The 16,804-nt window shown below is 38.9% G+C and overlaps 1 pseudogene; it reads right to left on the reverse strand.

Moving 5' to 3' along the window:
• Positions 1–3,572: 3,572 nt before the first annotated feature.
• LOC116893248 overlaps positions 3,573–16,804 on the reverse strand; it is a 57,501-nt pseudogene continuing 44,269 nt past the window's right edge.

Consider the following 16,804-nt stretch of genomic DNA (forward strand, 5'->3'; position numbering starts at 1 on the left):
CAGCAAGCTCCCAATACCTCCGTGATTGCTTTCCTGATTACAGTGCCCCTCAGGGTGTTCTATAGATTAAAAGATACAGCTGAAATGCTTTTCCAAGTTACTCTCTTATAAATTGATGTTGGCTACAAAACCAAACTAGGTTTGAATTTTTCTCAACAAAAATGGGTCTAAGTAAAAAAAGCAATACCTTCCTATCTTTCCTTGCTGCATGTCTGAGAGATGAGGGCTTATATTCCAGCCTGTAATCACAGCATGGGGTGCTGCTTATTTTAGGTACAAGGGACTGGGCCATTCTACCATCAATTGGAAATGCAAGCCAAAGTAAAGCTTTTTTTTCTTCTTCATAATTGCTTCAGACATTTTGTTACAGCATTGAAAACTAACTAATGTACTCGCTTTGGATATGGCATAAGTATTCATAAAATTGTACCAGATGTCTCTAGTAGGTGCAACAATGAGTAAAACAGATATAGCTCCCGCTCTCCTGTTGATCACGTGATGTCCCTGCTGGCTTACTGTGAAGAAGTCCACTGAAATCTTGTATATGTGGTAAATATAACATAATAGATCTCATCTTTCACTATTTTCTGACTCTTACATTCTTTCCACCCCTTCATCTGTGATAAGCCCTGAGCTACAGAGGGGGTGGTATAAATGTCTGGTTTAGGGCTGATTCCTCAAACAGCACTCCTGCTTCTTTTAGCACATTACATGGTCAAGTCTTTCTGCGTTTGCTGTGCTGCTGTTTGTTTTGAAGAGATGCTTCTCTGGCTAACCCTGAGGGTAGTTTCATTCATCAGTATAGGCAAACATGTTTAGAAGGCAGTGGGAGACCACACTGATTTATTTAAACAGTGGTAGTAAAGTCTCTCCAGGGCCTACTCCATTGATAGCCATGGGTTTGTTTTTTTAAATGGGTTTCTAGTACCAGCGTTGAAATCAGTCTTGTGGAGTGACTTCAAATCTAACCAGATAGGGTTTTCTTGCCACATAACCACCATGGTATTATGGCAGCTTTAGGCATATTTTACATGATATATATATATGGTTCACAGCTGATTAAGATTAATGATGGAACCTTCTATTGCTTAATATCCTAATAGGCAGTGGGATATAAATGAAAGGGCTTGAAGTTCTCTTTTTATGTAATAAATCTGTTCTAGATAGTGGTGACGATCATATAACTGTCAATATAGAACATATTGCATCATATACTTCAAATGTGTAGATTCCATGGCACACGAATTATGTCTCCTAACTTATAAAGTAGCATGACTAAATTTTATGTTGAATTAGAAACAGGTAAATTTCATTGAAATTTTTGATATGCAAAGTAATTAAAAAATCATAGAGAAATTCAAGATGAAGGAGAGATAGAAGGGTAAGAAATACTGTAGGACATTGTGATGGTTCATTTTAGGTGCAAATGTGACTATATTGAGGAAGACTTAGGTGGCAGATGACATACATGTTTTGAGGGTGATTGCTTGTGAGTTGAACAGAATGGGAAAGGCCTGCTCGTCTTGTGGACAGGCCCCATGCAATAGTCTGGAAGCCTGAGGAGAACAAAAAGTCAGAAACTTCAGCCAGGGAACCAACTAGGCTAACGGCAAACCTCCTTCCCTCCAAATAAGATCCTTGCATTTTGTGCCACCTCTGCAACAGACCACCCACTGCAGCTTCTCTTCTCTCCCCATCTCCCATGTTTCCCACACATGTTTTCTGCTCCTAAACAACACCATTGCTTTATCCCAGCCCACAGCACCGACAAACACTTCCTAGGAACCCAAAGTCAAGTCCCGCCTGAGACTATGTTAACTGCAGCTCTCTTTTCCATGTCTCCAAGTGTAATCCTTTAGTCTTATCCCCAGCCCAGAGCAGAATACCTTCAGTAGCCTCCCTGACCTCACATGTAGTGGACCCCAGAAATCTTCCTCTCTCCCTTCCCCACCCATATCTTTCTCCCTCCCCACCTCTCCGGCAGGCACTCTTTTGAAACACACAGACCACTTCAGCCAGCTAAGCAAGTAGGCTAACTGAACATCTCACCTCTCCCTCAGATTCCCCCAAACTCCCAGTCTTATCTCCAGCTGTGTAGCTGATCATCTGCTGTGGCCTCTCCTCATTATCTGCCCTGATTCCCAAAAGACTAAGCAGATCCTGGCAAAAACCCCTGCTTTTCTCCTCCTGTGGTGCTCCTTAGTTTCCTAGTCCAGCCCAACTCCATTTTTAAATGTCAGCTCCCAGTACCTAGAATCACATTTTGCCTGGAACTGCCAATGGCCACACCTATCAGGACCTCAGAAGGTCTTCCTACAGGGAACACACAACATCACATTCCCCGAAAGACAGAGAGGAAACAGAAAGCAAGGAACAAAACAGCCAACTAACAAAAAGAATATAATATATCAGCACTTAGAATTATCGTTGTACTAATCCCAGATGCCTCGATATCAGTGCAAAAACACAGGCAATAAGAGCCTGGAAAATTTGTCTCCACTGAAGCCCAGCAACCCTACCACAGCGTACCCTAAATACTTCATCATAATTGAAGTATAGATGAAAGACCTTAAAGCACCCTTTATGCATATGATAGCGCTCCATAAACAAATCCCTTAAAGAAATCTATGATAACACAAATAAACAGTGGAAGGAAATGAAAAAAAAAAACCATTCAAAACTTGAAAGTAGAAATAGAATTAATAAAGGAAACCCAAAATGAAAAAAATTTTGGAAAAGAAAAATTGAGGAACTCATACAGGAAGCACTGAGGCAGGTTTCACCAACAGAACACAAGAGATGGAAGACAGTCTCAGACATTGAAGACACAAGCCAACCAACCAAAGAAACAACAAACAAACCACAAAAACATCCTGGCACAAAATAACCAGTCAGAAGGTGGGTGTGTTGGTCATGGTTTGCCAAAGAAAGGGAACAATAGAATTTATAGAGTACACATAATTTAGAGACTGGACTTCTTGGACAGGCTTACACATTAATGGCCAGATAACCTAATAGCATCTGTACAGTAGGAAGCTTGGGGAGCCAAATCTACCCACACTGGATTCTTTCTAACAAGAAGGACAATCTAGTGTGAAACTGAAGTCTTCAGTGGAGAGTTGCCTATACAAATTGGCATTCGACTGTTGAAGAATCTACAGGATGATGCCTGTGGCTGACACTGGCAGTATGAAAAAACTAAACTTCCTCAGGAAGAGGAGCGGACTCTGACAGTTTGAATGAAGATGACCTCCATAGGCTTATGTGTTTGAATACCTAGTTCCCAGTTAGTAAAACTGGGAAGAATTAGGAAGTATAGCATTATTTGAGGAGGTACATCAGTTTCAAAAGCTTACATATTCCCAGGGTCTCTTTCTTCTGTGTGCTTTTAGTGAAGATCTAAGCTCTTAGCTACTGCTCCAGTGCCAGGCTGGCTGACCTGCTGCCATGCTTCTCCCATCCCCCCGTTATGGCCCCATCCCCCCGTTATGGCCATGGCTTCCAACACCCCAAAATTGTAAGCCCTCAATAAACTCTTTCCTCTATTAGTTGTCTTTTTTGTTTTGTTTTTTTCTTATTTAGTTTTTATTCATAATCATAAACTTAACTTTGCAATCCTGCTAGACTTGAAGGGGAGTGAGGAAAATATGGAACCCAAAGAACTTCAGTGAGAGCAGAGATTACAGGGTATTGCGAGCAGATGGGGTGGGGGCGCTCTCCTGAGCTACAGAAGGAAAGGTTTGATGGGTAAAATGCCCGCAAGTCAAAGAAATTAGAGTTGTCCACAGTCGGAAATGGTGATCTCCTTGCTGATCTTGCCATTCCTGGATCCAAAACGCTCCATGGCTTCCACAATGTTCATGCCTTCTTTCACCTTCCCAAAGACCACATGCTTGCCACCCATCCACTCAGTCTTGGCAGTGCAGATAAAAAAACTGGGAACCATTTGTATTTTGTCCAGCATTTGCCATGGACAAGATGCCAGGACCTGTATGCTTCAGGATGAAGTTCTCACCCTCCAATTTCTCTCCCTAGATGGACCTGCCACCAGTGCCATTATGGCCTTTGACCTCACCACCCTGCCACATGAATCCTGGAATAATTCTGTGAAAGGAGGAGCCCTTATAGCCAAATCCTTTCTCTCCAGTGCTCAGAGCACGAAAGTTTTCTGCTGTCTTTGGAACTTTGTCTGCAAACAGCTCGAAGGAGACAGGGCCCAAGGGCTCGCCATTGGCCCTTGATGTTGAAGAACACAGTTGGGTTGACCGTGTCTGCAGCAAGCGGCAGAAAGTGACAGCGGTGTCTGCAAAGCCTATTAGTTGCCTTTTAATTGTGTCCTTATTACAGCAATAAAAAAGTAACTGTGACAGAAGTTGGACTGGGAATTGGGTATAGATAGTTGCAATACTTCATCGGATGTCTGTCAGAGGGAATTGCATAGTGGGCGTAGAACCAGTGAAAAAGAAAGAAATGTATCATAACCAGCAAAACTGGTAGGGAAGAGCTATTTAAGTCCTTTGATACCAAATAGAGTTATAGTAGTATAAGTTTTCCATACTGGGTTTTGGGTCTTGCTTGGATCAGAATTTCATCACAGTGCATTTATTCCTCTCTATTGGATGGTAATGTATATCTGTGCCATTGTATGTTGGAAGTATGTAATTGGGTTTAGAGATTGGTTTTATGAGGCAAGTGTCAGATGAAATTTTAGACTTGGAACCTTTAAATTGTATTGAGAGTGTGAAAGTCTTTTAAAGTTGTACTAAGTCCATTTTGAATTATGATCTGGCAACGCCTGGAGTGGACTGTAGTGGCTTAAATCAGAATGGTCCCCAAAGGCTCATATGTTTAAATAACTTGGCCTGAGCAGTGGAACTGTTTGGGAAGGACGAGGAAGTGTGGTCTTGTTGGAGGAGGGTGTATTGCTGGGGGATGGGGTGAGCGTTGATGTTTCCAACACCTACACCATTCTAAGCATTTCTTTCTCTGCATCATACTTACGGATCAGGATGCAAGTTCTCAGCTATTGCTCTACTGCCATGCCTGCCTGCTGCAGTGCTCCTTGCCATGATGATCATGGACTAACCCTCTGAAACTATAAACGCTTAATAAACTTTTTCTTCTGCAAGTTGTCTTGGTTACATCATCTATCACAGCAATGGAGAAGAACCTAAGACAAGCTCCTATGTATGCCTGCTTCTTATACATTTTCACTTTCCCCAAATCTCAGACTTCATTTGGCATGAGCCTTGCCCATTAGTACACTGATCCACAATGAAATGCACAAACATATTAGTGTTTTTCTTTTAAACAAATTACATAGAAATGTATTCATCCAGTGAAGATGGGCAACGAGATTCACAAAAGGATTCTAAGTATTTTCTACTTCCCTTTTTCTCACTATTTTCCTCTTTTGGAGAGCAGGGTACCATTTTCTACCTTTGCCTGAACATCTGAACTCAGTGGTTTTTAGTATTTATCTCTGTGAATGGACCAGCAAATCTCTGGGCTCAAAGGCCTTCCCTTTTGGAAAGAGTGGTATACTAGAACTTGTTCATACTCTCAGAGCTTTGGTCTTGATTTGAGCTGTTCTGTCAGTTCCTATGTCTTCCTGCCTGCAGACAGCCTATGGTGAGACCTCTCAGCCTTCATGACAGTGTAGGAAAATTACACACACACACACACACACACACACACACACACACACACACACACACACACACATATTTATTATCTGATACCTACCTACGTATCATTTGTCTATCTAAACCGTGGTTCATTTTGGTATATTTTTCTATGAAGAATCCTAATACAACCAGAGTATATAAATGTATAATACATTCTTGACCTGAGTCCTAAGTACAAAAGAATGTCAAAAGAATATAGAATAGTTGCAGAAAAGTGGGTGACAATTCTGGACCTTATGAAAACTTCTGTATACTACTCAGTCATGAGAAGGCTAATTAATATCGAGCAGGATAAATTTTAAAATAGAAATCCACTTAGAGAGACATCTTGTTAATATTGAAGATACACAAAAATGAGGAGAAAAATCTTACAAGCAGTTATTTCCATGGTAGGGCAAGTGGGAAATGAGGAGTGTTTGTTTACTGTCTATAGATTTTCAAAGTTGGATAAAAGTTTTAGAGAGCTATTACATAGTCCTTTAAGTTAACACTACTCAGTTACATAATTTAAAAGGTCTAATATGATACGTTTTTGTCATGTGTTTTTGAGAATAATTTTAACAAAGAATAGAATATCTGGCTTTGATTTTATTACATTTGAGACAGGGCCTCTGGTGACATGTAGTTTAATGAAGGAGAGAGATGAGACCTAGAGAAGAATATATATAAGAAGGGTAGAGGGAGTAAAGAAGGCAGAGAGAAAGACAGAGAAGAAGCAGAGGGTAAGTCAGAAGTTTTCGTAGCAGAAGCCAGGAGCAAGTGCTGGTGGAGATGTGGGAAAGTTAGAGGGAGCTCAAACAAAAAACTTTGAGAAGGAGCTAACTCAAGTCAAACAGGCTTTATTTATAAATCAATGCTGTAACTCAAAATTCCCTGGAAGACCAGACATCCAAAGAGACTGGGTTCAGAAAACTGGAAAGTTCCAACTTCAGTATGCACATTAAGTCATTGTGTGCTGGATTGACAAGCAGGTGTTTGTGTCATTGCTGATGTCAAAGGAAAACTTAGGGTTTCTCATCCTCTCCCCAATCCTAACATTTGGCTGTATCATACTGATCCAACACTCATCCCCTCCTCAATATACAATCCCTATTACTTGCCAAAAAATCCTCTTTGATTTACTTTAGGAGATAGCCTATACAAGCAGACACCCCATAGTGACACACATTGCAGAAATTGCCCAAGGCTCTTAATACTATGAGTAGCTGAAACATACAAGACGTGTGTCCAACCGACTCCTAATTCTGTTCTTCACAAACAAGAACAAAACATGCAGTACAAAGGCCTTCTGGCTAATGTAAACCAGTTCACCCTCACACACAAGAAAATAGCTCCCAGAAGTCAATAACATCTCCCTGACTTGAGGTTCTAGCACTAAGGCCTCTGGTTGTGGTCTACTCTTCATTCAAATTTTGTGTTAATCTCATTCACATGAGTCACCATATGCAAAATTATCAGAAAAACCACAAAGGATCAAAGTATATGTGACCTTAGTAGAAAGAGACAAATGGAAAATGTGATTGATGCAGTTCCATAAAATAAGGAAGGGAATTCTAAGCAGTGGATTTCACTATATTTTTGTAATAAGATATCATGACTGTGGGGAGTGTTTATGACTGACTCTACTGCTCACCCTGGATATACTTTTCCTCCTTATAGACACCCAGTGATTGGAGTGTTTCATTGTAGGGTGAGCCAAAACATTTATGAGTGTTTCAGCCCTTGCTGTTTCTGCATGTGTAGTATTTTGGTTGTCTATTACTGCTCTTCTCATACTGTTAGCTACTGTATTGTTATATTGACTCAGAACAAAGATGTAATTGCTTGATGGTAAATCAATGTCTTTATGAATTTACAGCCTTTACCAAACTGAAATGGTTGTCTCCTTCTCAGTCATTTCATTCCTAATTTCTGCTTGGGAGTTTATATATCTCTCCATCTCTATCCCTATCTCTTCCATATCCATTTTCCTATCTATCTATCTATCTATCTATCTATCTATCTATCTATCTATCTATCTATCATCATCATCATAATAATAATCACTATTATTATTATTATTATTATTATTATTATTATTATTATTATTATTATCTATTAGTACCCCTTCCCTGCCAGGGAGTTCAAGTCTGTACCTCAATCCATACAAGCAGCTCCAACTGTTTCATTATATAGATAAATCCCTTTAAAGGAAGGTGACTTCAGGGCAAGAAGTCAGGACAGCTCAATAGACTTTCAACCTCAGATTTGCCTATACAAATATGAGCAATGCTTGCTTCCTTCTGAGGAAAGCATTTCCTATTCAAAGAGAAGCATTTCCTATTCAAACAGAAGCAAGGAATATTTTCCACTCTAAATGTATGTTGTCCATGTGACTGTTATGGGCTGAATTCTGTTCCCCTCAAATTCACAGTTTGAAGTATCCAATATGCTTCCCCTCAGAATCTGAAGGGAGGTCCTTTAAAATGGTGATTAAATTAAAGCCAGAGTACTAGACTAATCTGACTGGTGTTTTAGTATGAAGAGGAAGTTGGATTCACAAAGAGACATCAGAATTCACAGGCACACAAAAGAAAGGATTGTCACTAAATGATTCGGGAAGTCTTTCCTTCAGTAAAGGTTTGGATTTGTTTATACTGAGTTTGATTTATAAGATTATGTATTGAGGAGACGGTAAGTGTCTTAGATCAACTGCCTCACATGAGACTCAAAGACAAGACAAATAATACAAAAGATCGGTGTCTTCATGAACTCCAAGGGTAACATCTGAACAAATGAGGAAGCTGCCAAAGGTTTACAGAGAACAGTTTCAGTTCACCCTACTGGAAAGTACTGGAATCGGGTGAATACCAGTGCTGACTCCCTTTAAGGGGCATACAGGTTTTAATCTTCTGAAATCATCAATTAATATTACTTTGGAGAAAAAAATTCTAGGACCTCCACAAAAACAGCCTATGCAAAAAAAAGTTGTGTGTGTTGGATCTCGACTGCAAAAGGTCTTCAAGGTTTTTGTTAAGCACAGACCTTCCTGTCATGTCTAGGCCAAGACTTCTGCTAGGAAAATTAATAGGAATTCCTCAGAAGAATCACCTGTATTATTTTCCTCTCTAGGGCTCTACCTACTCATCTGTATTCCCTTTGACCTCTTTCTTCATTATTCCCTCTTACAGTCCCTAATTTTATACATACTGGGCCTTGGCTGTATTTCTAAGTTATGTTGGCATCCTCACTTCAAACCAGTTTATGAGCAAGTACAATATCGCGGGCTACCTTTTCCCAGTGTTTTAGGAAAGTGAGAACATCATTTTTTCGTGCCTTCTCAGAGTGGATGGAGTTTGGCTTTATTTCCTTGTTCCTATCGTTTGTAGAAGTCACCTGAGCCTGACATAGCTATGACGGATGCAAATGCTGGCTTACTGTGACAGAGGAGGAGCTGACATGATTGTGAGTTATCTATTGACACTACGCTCTGAGTCTTGGGCACACACAAACTTGGGCCGAGTCTCTATCATGTCCTCAGGCTGATGGTTTTCTAAGTGCAAGGGACACAAAGTTCATGGAGGCAACTCAGTGCCTACACCTGGTCTCAATGCACAGAGGTCATATAGCAGCCCTGAAGCTCTTCTACGAAGGAGAGTAACATTGCACAAGAGTACAGAACTTTACCCCTAAGTCAAGAGGTCTTCAAATTTCTTATTTGGACTCATCATATTTCAGTACAGTAGAATTCCCCTCATCTCTTAGAATCAGGACCATATACATCCACAGTTTTCACATTTCTTTCTTGGATCCATTTGAACTGAGCTACATTTTCACAGTTCTTGTTACCACCTTATAACATTACCACAAGTTTGGTGACTTTAGACAGTAATATCATTATATTTTTATCTCAGAGTTCTGGAGGACAGACATCTCCAGTCTGGAAATTAAATGATTCCCATATGAGGGTAAAAGAGATGTTCTAGCGTTTGGAGATCACCTGCCATCTTCAGCGTTAGCTAGCTTGTGGATGCTTTACCATACATAAATCTTCCCCCTTATAACTGTGTGTAACTTCCCCTTTAATTATAAGGGCATCATCTTGAAGAATTAGAGTGGCCTACCCTAAATGTAGAATGGTCTCTTTTCAAGACCTTTAACTTAGTTTCACCTAACAAGATCCTCTTTCCTGTGTGGGTCACGTTCAAAGTTTCTGGTATTTAGAATGTGATCGTATATTCCATTCCACTGCAGATGTATTCCTGATTATTTTAAGTATGCTTCCACATGTAAGTTGTATTTATAAAAGCACCCTGTGCAAGGTAGTATAACTTGTCTTTTGCTTTGTAGAAATGCACCAATTTGCCTTTGCCTCTGAACTATTGATGCTGTTATATTTTTGTAGAGTTTTCCTTCTATTACACAACATACATGGATTTTTGGAAGACCAAAGCACTCTTTCTCGGGTTCTAACAGCTGGCATCACTGATGTATCAGACCTGTGCACCGTGTCTCCTGAATAGGTAAATCACTCATTTCTCTGTAGCCTAAATTATGGTATGGAAACAGCTGAATTCCTCCTGGGGTGAGATAGTTAAGATGTACTCTTCGATCCTCAGCCAGGCGAAATTAACTGCATTGCACTGAATCAATAAGAGGGCTTCTATTGATTTCCTCCTTGAAATAGATCACACCTAAATAATAAATGCAATCGGAGTCATTACCTGCACAGCTTAGGATAATTCATTTTCATTTGCTAAGGCCAATCCCAAATTGATCACTCCTGGCCAGATTTGAGACTTAAATAAAAACAAAAGAGGAATCACAACTATTTGCATTTATCAAGGGATTTTTGTGGTGCCATGAATTTCAGTAATGTCTTTGTAGAAAGTATAATTACCATGCGTTATCATTTTAGTATTTTAGGAATACCGAGGGTTTCATGTTGGCTACTTGTGTTGTTATGTTTAGTTTGAGACAAGGTCTCTATCATCCTGGTTTGTCTCAGATTTATAATCTTCAGGCTCTTAGGTGTGGTGATCCAAGGTGGACACCATTCTGCAGTTGTATTAAAATCTGGAAGGCATAACCTTCTAGAACTGGGAGTAAATGGAATGATTATTGAACCACCAACCAGACAACTATGTGACAAAGGGCTTTTGGTCTGTTGCGTAGATAGCAATGCCAAAGTTTTGTCATTTAGCCCTTGTAAGACTGGAGTTCTGATCAACACTGTAAATCAATCTGATAAAGTCAGGTAAAATAGCTAATTGGCAGAGCCCTGCCTTTTCCCTTTATTTCTCAGAGTCTACCCTCTAGGAAACAAATTGGCAATCCAGTAATGAGTTATAACATTTTGGTCCAAAATATGGTTTCATTCTCAACACCAGAAGTTTATTTTAAATATATGAACAACAAAAAAGAGGGATAGCCACTTTCAGGATAGTAGAATACATATGTATTTTTCTATCCAGCTTATTATGTGAAATTAAATATTAGTATTACTTTATATGTACATAAAGTAAAGATTATGCAGAACTTCAAAAGACTTCATGCAGACAAATCTTGACTAAAAGAAAGAGAAACTACATACTTGGATTTTGGATTATGCCACTGTGATGATCAACTGTTCCTTATGGTGACAATATGGTGGTGAATTATGGGAAGCAAATTTTGTTTTGACATATAGTGTCACAGGTTTCAACCACTTGACATTTATTTTGCATGGTGGAACAGAATGCCATGGGAGTGAGTAGCCTACCTCATGAAGCAAAGGAGGGAGAGAGTAAGGGCCAGAGACAAAGTATGTCTTCCCAGGGCATGCCCCAGCTGACTTATTTAAGTAGACCTCACTTAATTCCTACCACCTCCCAACAATACCATCAATTTAGGAATGAGTCCACTGATGAGGAAGTCACGCCCTCAACAATCAGTCATTTCCTTGGTGCTGCACTTCTGAATAACTGTATTGTGAACCGAGCCTTCAAGAAAAGGGCTTTTGTGAGCATTTCATATTCAGGCCACAATAGTTCCGAATCTACAGAAATCAAAGCAGCCTGATACTGGCTGAGAGAACAAAGAAACAAAATATGTACATCATAAACTAGCAGAACACAACAGGGAGTCTGGAAATGAAGACCATTTATAGATGTTCAACTAAATTGTGACATAGACATCAAGAAGATAAAATGAAAACTGTATCATCTCTTCAATGCACAGTATGGGAAACTAGGTATTTGCATGCAGAAGAATAACAGTAGGGACATACACAAAACAGCAGCTCAAAATGCCTTAGAGAATCAAAAATAAGACCCTAATGCATTGTTCCTAGGAAGAAACAAAGCCAAACAGGGAAAGAGTTCCATGGCATTGAGAACAGTCAACTCAACAGCAAACACCCTCCTATGAAATCCAATTCAAAGTGGGTGATGAGTGTGAAGACAATTTTCCTCAAGAGACATATTGATGGGGATAATGAGAAGTTCTCAGTACATTGGTAGCCATCAAATCCCATAATTAGATATGACCTCATTCCAATGAGAAATCCAATGTCACAATGACAAAATGGTAGTTGCAATTATCCTTGCACAGTTGGATGTATTATAAATGTATGTATATAAAAATATACATAAAGAAAATTATATTAAATATATGTATATAAAATATATATAAGGAAAATTATATTGTAGGTAGGTATATTGTAGGTAGGAAAGATAAAGGAACATAAAGAAAAGGATTCTATAATCCTGTTTCTTACTTAATATCTTTAGAATATAATAAGGTTTATGTTTGATAGGTAATCATTTATCATGTGCATGTAGACATGATGCATACATTCTTCACATATGTTAATATTTCTAAAAATAAACTTTGAATATGATGTAACCATATTAGAATATAATAATAGAAGCACCACTAACAGACTATAAAGATACTCAGACTGTGAATAATTAAAATTCAATCCAAAAGTTTTAGTGATACATACAAAATTAGAGCCAAGAAAACAGACAAAATCATGGAAAACAAAAATCAAATAATCAAATGGAAAATGGCAGATATAAGCCCTGATATATTAATGGTTCAATTAAATTGTCAATAAAATGGTCATAATAAACCAGCTGAAAACAAAGATCAAAAGATAAAATGTAATTCAGAGTAAATAAGGATAACAAAATCCTCCTCCATACTATGGCAAAAGGGTAAGGCTATCAAAATGACCTGGTTATATCAAGTGCAAACACCCATCATTTGTGATGTCAAATACCACAGACATCACAGGGGAGATAGAAGTTCACATACATAGCTGAACACTATAACATACCTCTATCAATAATTGAAACATAACAAGGCATAATAGTGGCGAGCACCAAGAGTATCTAAATGACATCTTTAGAACTCATCACTCAACATCAAAATGCCCAACCCCCACACAGCTCTGCTCCAGCCTTAGGCAAGTCCTCTCCCATTGAGCGATGTCCCTAGCCCTGCCCATTCTCTCTGATTGCTCAGGAAGACCAGATTATATTCTGAGCCGTAAAATTAGTCTCAGCCTATCTGAAAGCACTGGAGTCAGACGCAGTGGGTTGTCTGACCACAACAAAATAAAACTGAAACTCATTAACAGAAAGATAACAGGAAATGATCCAAACACTTAGAAACCAAGAACACACTTCTAAATAATGCATGGGCCAAGGAGGACATCTCAAAGAAAGAAGAAAACATATCGACCTGAATGGAAATGGAAACCAGTAGAAGATATGCAGCCTTTTGTGGGCTATGTCTTCTCTGTAATTGTATAACATCTTTCTTTGTGGTTTTAAGTGAAAAAGATATTAAGTTAGCAAACATACATGAAATGAATTCACTGCCTGAAATGTAAATTATTCTTAGAACATTTTCAATTGGCATTTCTTACCTTTTGTGACTTAATTTGAGATAATTATTTTACAGCTTTAAGTACAGATTTCATGGAAAACAAATTCTACAAAAAATTATGCATGCCAGTGGACTTTTTGTTGGTAATTCATTTAATTTAAAAGGTTTAAGAGCACTAACTGCTCCTCCAGAGGACCTGGACTCAATTCCTAGAACCCTTGTGGCACCTCATAACATTCTCTAATTCCAGTAGAATCAGTGCCCTCTTCTGGAAATCACGGACATTAGCAGAACACAGGGAACATGAACACACATGGAAACAAATACTCCTATGCATAAAATAAAGTATTTAAAGGTTTGCTAGACTTTCACAAACGTAGTCCAATCTTTTTACCAAACTTCCTGCTACACTAATGGAAAAATTAATTTAACTGTCTGCAAAAGTATGTCAAGTTGTGCCAATATTAAACATTATGGAATATATTCATGATGCTTACCAATTGATAGAATAATTACCATTACCAGATAAATGATTTTAAATTTATGTCCAGTAACATGAGTTGATTTGTATGGACAATATGATTTATTGTTTGGTTTTTTCAACCAAGTATATTCTCAGAAAATTCTAAGGGCTTTGTAATAATGTATATCAAATGAAAAGCACTAGAAAATCAACTGGATGAGGTGGATGTTTCAGATGGTGTTGAAAGCTTCCCTGTCTGATGGCTATAAAATAATAGAGATGTCTGTGATCGCTGGTGAGAAATAAATAACAATTGATTAATGGATAATTTACACAAAGATGTGCAGCATTGAAACACAGTAGTTGAGAGATGAATTTATAGATTTAAATAGCTGGGATGTTAGGAGAAAGAACTGGTGTTCAAGAGCACAGCCAGCATAATTGAAGATAAATTACTATATATCTCAAAATAGAAAGGCCTTTGTCTTTAATTCCTTTTAAACAGGCTTTCTTCTAACTTCATGCATGCCTCCTCTCTTCTTTTAGCTAAATAAACCATCATCATTCATTCTTTTCTTTTAATTATTTATATATGTGTGTGTAGTGCAAAGATGAGCACAGTTCCCACAGAGGACAGAAGAGGATGTCAGATCCCAGGAAGCTGGAGCTACAGGCAGTTTTGAGCCATGCGATGTGGGTGGTAGGAAATGAACTCAGGTTCTAACTATTCAGCCATCTTTCCAGGTCTACTAGCTTTTCACATCATGATACCTGTCTCCTCCTCTTCCTCCTCCTCCTTTTCATCCATCGCCTTCTCTTCCTCCTCTTTCTCTTTAGTCGTCTCTTATTCCTCTTCCCTCTCCTCCTCCACCTTGTCTTCTTTGTATTGAGATCAAATCCATGGTGTCTCTCATGTTACATAGATGTTCCATTCCTAAGCTATACCCTCTGCTCAAATGTGTTATTGGATTGCCTTTTTCAATTCAATGATTAAGTTTTCCAGTTATGCAGACCCATAAAATGATGTTTCATGCCATGTCAAAGCGGTTGCCTTAGTTAGGGTTTCATTGCTGTGAAGAGATACCATGACCAAGACAACTCTTATAAAGGGCAACAGTTAATTGGTGCTGGCTTACAGGTTTGGAGGTTCAGTCCATCATCATCATGGCAGGAAGCACAGCAGCATCCATACAGGCATGGTGCTGGAGGAACTAAGAGCTCTATCTCTTGTTCCAAAGGCAGCTAGGAGAAGACTGGCTTGCAGGCAGCTAGGACCAGGGTCTTAAAGCCCATGGCCATAGTGACACATTTTCTCCAACAAGGTCACATCTCCAAATAGTGACACTTCCTTAGCCAAGCATATTCAAACCACTACAGCAAGCGTACCAGGTCATACTCTGTACACCAGAAGGATAAACAATAAATACCACCTTCAATTGCCACAATGGTATGAAGCACTGGATATTATAACTTTGGGAAATGGGGCCATGAATCAAAAGTTCTTGGGAATTTATTGAAAAACACATGTGTTGCAAGGGAAGGTATAATTTTTCTTACTGTAAAATCACAAATTTTTCATATTCATTTATGGAAGGCTAAGGATCTCACAGGGCAACAAGGAGAAATCACAATACTTGTGGTTTTTAGCAATCCATAACACTTCACTGTAAACTTGCTCACAGAAACTTCTGGGAACTGCAAAGATGAGTCAATTAGTGTGTGTTGGAAGTTCTTTTCATGTGTATTGCTGTAGTCCCTGAAGATTCTCTCTTGTTTATCACCTGAAATCCCTCAGACTCTCTGGGGCTCACTCTAATATGGAACAGTAATTAGTTCAAAAATGTCAATAGTGTTATGAGTCACCTTTCTTCTCCTGAGATGGTCAGGTGCCTTGACAACACTCTGTTTGCAGAAAGCCTGAAGGTGTGTGTGTGTGTGTGTGTGTGTGTGTTAAGGTAGGAAGAGAAATCCTCTTAGCAAGAGTGATAGGAAAGGAAACACCATGACTCCTTCCTTTATCTTTGTGTGCACGATACCTAAGGGCTCTTAGAAGCTCAGTGGAAGGAGAGATGGCTACTCTCAGGCTTGGTATATTCTTTTTCATCTTGGGGCTGCTGTCAGTTTCAAATTGAACTCACTTAGGCATTCCAAGTAACCCACCATCTTAATTTGCTTTGGAATGAGATTTTTATGGGATATAGGATTTTTGATGCTAAATCTGGAGAAGTCTCCAGCAAACTGAGACACCCAACTTATCACTGATAGTCATGGATTTAAGACCCAACTGGCTGTTCAGAGATTTATTGGAACCCAGCCACACCTATTCATTCCTATAGGCTATGGTGACTTCATTTTACCTGGCAGGATTGAATAATTGTGAAGGTTGGGGAGGTGGCTGGATAGCCTGAAGAACTGGGCATATTTTCTTTCTGTCCCTTTATAATAAAAGCTTAGCAGACTCCTTACAATGTCTCACGGGAAGGAATGCCCTCAGAGGAGCTGTGCAAAGACTGCTGAAGAATCTACTAAGGATGATGGAACCCACAGTCAGAACTATTAATGCTATGTATTTTGTGACTTACTGGCAATAATAAGATGGTTTTCTTTGGTGATGATCTGAGGTAGACACTCGTTTACACTTTAAAAGATAGTAACGGTCATCCTTTGGTGAAAAAACCAAGAGAATAATTTCTACTTTATCTTGCTTAAAACTCTTATTTGGCCTGTGTTTTCTCCCCTCAGATTTAGCCTCCTGCTTTCAGGATGGTTTATGGAGCTGAAGAATCTGTACCCGTTTAAG

The sequence above is a fragment of the Rattus rattus genome, chromosome 2, assembly GCF_011064425.1.
Source record: "Rattus rattus isolate New Zealand chromosome 2, Rrattus_CSIRO_v1, whole genome shotgun sequence".
NCBI classification, from domain to species: domain Eukaryota; kingdom Metazoa; phylum Chordata; class Mammalia; order Rodentia; family Muridae; genus Rattus; species Rattus rattus.